The 3730-nt window shown below is 42.4% G+C and overlaps 1 pseudogene; it reads left to right on the plus strand.

Annotated features, from left to right (window-relative positions):
* Window positions 1–2997: 2997 nt before the first annotated feature.
* Window positions 2998–3730, plus strand: part of LOC110333438 — a 2964-nt pseudogene continuing 2231 nt past the window's right edge.

Here is a 3730-nt window from a genome sequence, read left to right on the forward strand (position 1 = left end):
CTCCACTACTTTAATACTAGTGAAGATGTTAAGTAGCCACATTGGCTCAGTTAATAGCTTCAATAAGGAGTGACTAACCCTCTAGAAATCAGTGCCTAATTTTTCCTGAGAACTAACTTCTGGTATCCATGTCCTCCTGTCTGCAGTCCGGCTGTTGTTCTTCCATTCTGTGGCTTCTCTCTGTGGCCCCTAGTAGGTGAGGTGAGTTCCCCACTTAGCTTGTAACTCTGTCCTCTATTGTCATCTGGGGGGCTGCCTCCTTCCCTCCATGGAGAGCTTGGAAAACAATATATGTTTACATCTCTTTGCAAAGTCTTGTACATAGAGAGATATTTTTTAAGCATAAATGTAACAACATACTGTGAATTCCATCTTGGTTACAAATGAGAATCCTTCAGTCAGTTACTCAAATAAAATCAGTTCTGAAACTAAAAAAAAAAAAAATAATAATAATAAAATAAAAAAATAAAAATAAAACAGTGACTCCTAAGAGAGGGCCAGATCTTCAGAAGCATAAATGAAGCAACTGTGGCCTTTATTAAAAACCCTTTAGGATGAAGGGTGAAAGGGCCTTTAAGCAAATATTCAATAAGGGAAAAATCAATGAAAATGTTCTTGGGAAAAGAATCTGCCCATCTGACTTTGTGGGTGTCACCTTTCTTTGTTCAAGCAGCTTGCCTTCCCTTTGAGAGTCACAGGGTGACATTAGGCTGCAGAGCAATGAATGACTTTGCAACTTGTCAGTCACTATTTCACATGCAGGAGATTTCCCTACTCCATGCAATGTCTGTGTGTAAGGTATGGAACAGATATTTCCTGATGAGCATTTTTTTAGGGAGCAATCCTAAGAACAATGAGTCACTTATTGGTTTCTGTTCACCAGGAACATACTTTACCAGACCCCTACAACATCCTCAGGTTCATAGCCTGTCATCTTTGGCCAAGGTCAAAGAGAAAAGCTTTAGCTCCACAGGTGAAAATTTGACAAATGGCCACTGGATGTAGGAAGCAGTCACACACTCTTGCATCTCATAATTGCTGACCGGTACTGTTTTCATATTTTGTTGAGACAGGCTCACTGTATAGACCAGCTGTCCTGGAACTTGCTTCAAATTCCTAAGTGCTGGACTTGATTGCAAGTGTGGGTTACCACACCCACACCGTAGGTTTCTTACTATGACCTCAGTTCTGGTTGATATCAAACCAGCTCGACACTGAGCAACAAGGTTACTTTCTTGGCTGTGTCAAACAGCAACATTTCAAAAATAACCAGGCTGGGTTTGGTTAAAGAAATCATGACACACACTTACAATAAAATACTTTTCAATTAATGAAGAAAAAAGACAGATCTTTACATATTTTCCTGTCTTGCTGCTTTTTTATTTTTATGTTATTTATTCATTAAGTGTGTTTGTTAATTTTTTTATTGCTGTGAAAGACACCATGGCCAAGGCAACTTATAAAAAAGAATTGATTTGGGTTCTAGAGGGATTAGGGTCTGTCATGGAAGCAGAGAGGGCCCACTCAAAATGGTTTTCTTCAACTTCTCAAAGCCGACAGTGACACTTCTCCATGACACTTTCTCCAAAAAGCCCATGTTTCTTAAAACTTCCAAAGAGTTATATCAGTTGGGGACCAAGTATTCAAATACCCAGACTATGGGGAACATTTCTCATCCCAAACATCACTTTAAGTTTTTAGGTTAACATGCAGTTTAATGGTTTACCCACTGCGTCTTCATACATATGTGCCATTAGATTTTGTCCTCCTTTGATGCCCTGACCTGCTGTCCTCCCTGCCTTCTAGTGGCACCTCCTCCATTTGTTGCACGAAGCTAGTACCCTGCAGCTTTCTGATCCACATACTCCATTCCTTTTGTTTTCTCTCTTCCTTAAGAGCCCTTCCTCCTGTCTCATGCTCCCTTTTCTAACTTTGTAACAGACCCACACATACATACATGTGTGTGTGTGTATAAACACACATGCTATTTTAAATACAGCTGCAACATATAAGAACACTTAGTCTGTGTTTTTTTGTATTTGCCTATTTTGCTTAACACATGCGTTTCAACTGTATCCACTTTGCTGCAAATGTCATGATTTTTGTCTTTCTTTATGGCTGCACAAAATTCCATTGTGTATATGTATCACACTTTCAGAATCCATTCATCTGTTGATGGATGTCTAGGCTGGCTCCATTTTCTGGCTGTTGTGACTAATGCAGCAGTAAACGTTAATGCACAAATTTCTGTGGGGTGTAGATTTGTAATTCTTTGGGCATATACACAGGAGTGGAATAGCTGGATTATATGACAGTTCTGATTTCAGGTTTTGGAGCAATCACTATTGATTTCCATAGTGGCTGCACACGTTTACTCTCCCGCCAGAAGTGATTCAGTGTCCCCTTCTCCACATCTTCAGCATATTTGTGACGCTTTATCTTCTTGATCACAGCCAGGACTCACAGCCTTCTCCACATCTTCAGCATATTTGTGACTCTGCTGAGATGAAATCTCAGGGAAGTTTTAACTTCTGTTTCCCAGAAGGCTAAGGATGTCAAATCCTTCTCCAAGTGTTTGCTGGCCATTCAGCTCATCAGCCTTAATGTGCTACATAGAGTAGTTTCTAAAACACATTGCTTAGTTCCAAGGAAAAAGAGAAGATACTGATCACTGGATATAATACAATTATGTATTTACTTTAAGATATACATACTCCTCGCAGGGTGACCTGTTGGGGCCTGACGCTGCTGGCTGGGGGGAAGCGCAGGGAGGGGGGAGGGATGGTAGCCCCCACCCACCCCCCCGTCACCCCTGCTTGGTTGGTGCACTGCCCTGCCTAAATAGCTGCTCTTGGACTTGTCTCCTTGACCCTCTTTGAGTCCCTGCTGCCCTGCCTCTTGCAGCTTTCCCTATGACCACCTCACGGATTTCTTATGGAACGTGGCTCCGAGAGGAGGTGAAGCCTTTGAGGGCTTCTCTCCTGGAAGCTCTTGATTATGATAGTTCAGATGACAGTGGCTTTAGAGTTGGAGATGCTTTGGATTCTGAAGGGAGTGGTAATGGAAGTGAGGACCCTTTAAGGGAGGTGGAGAAGGTTCCTGCAGTGATTCTGAGGAGCATATTTTAGAAGAACTGAATGAAGATATTCAAGTAAAAGAACAGCTTGAAAATTCTTCAGAGGAAATAATCTCATCAGACAAACAGTTAATTAAAATGGAAAAGAAGGAAGAAGAAGAAAATGGAGAAAGACCTAGAAAGAAAAAGGGGAAAGAGAAGGAGAAAGAAAAGGAAAGGGAGAAGGACAAAGAAAAAGCAACAGCATCTGATAGTGCAGCTGCTTCTGCTGCTGGCACCACACCGGCCACAAGCCCTCCTGCTGTTACCTCCCCTTCTGTCACCACCACCACCACCACCACCACCACCACGGAGGAACAAGTCAGGGAGCCCAAATGAAATCTTCATCACAACCAGTCCCTCTTGGACTTTGTATCCATGGAAGAACTGAATGATATGGAGGATAATGACTGGAGACCTACTGTAGGAAAGAGAAAGTGGAGATTGGCGTCTCAGAAGGAGGGCAGTGATGGAGACAATGAGGATGATGAAGATGAGGGAATCAGAGTGAGGAAGATGAGAATGCTGAGGGCAATGATGAAGACCATAGCAGCCCTGCTAGTGAAGCAGGTGTCAAGAAGAAGAAGGAGGAGGAGGAGGAGGAGGAGGAGGAGG

This window comes from Mus pahari, chromosome 15 (assembly GCF_900095145.1).
Source record: "Mus pahari chromosome 15, PAHARI_EIJ_v1.1, whole genome shotgun sequence".
NCBI classification, from domain to species: domain Eukaryota; kingdom Metazoa; phylum Chordata; class Mammalia; order Rodentia; family Muridae; genus Mus; species Mus pahari.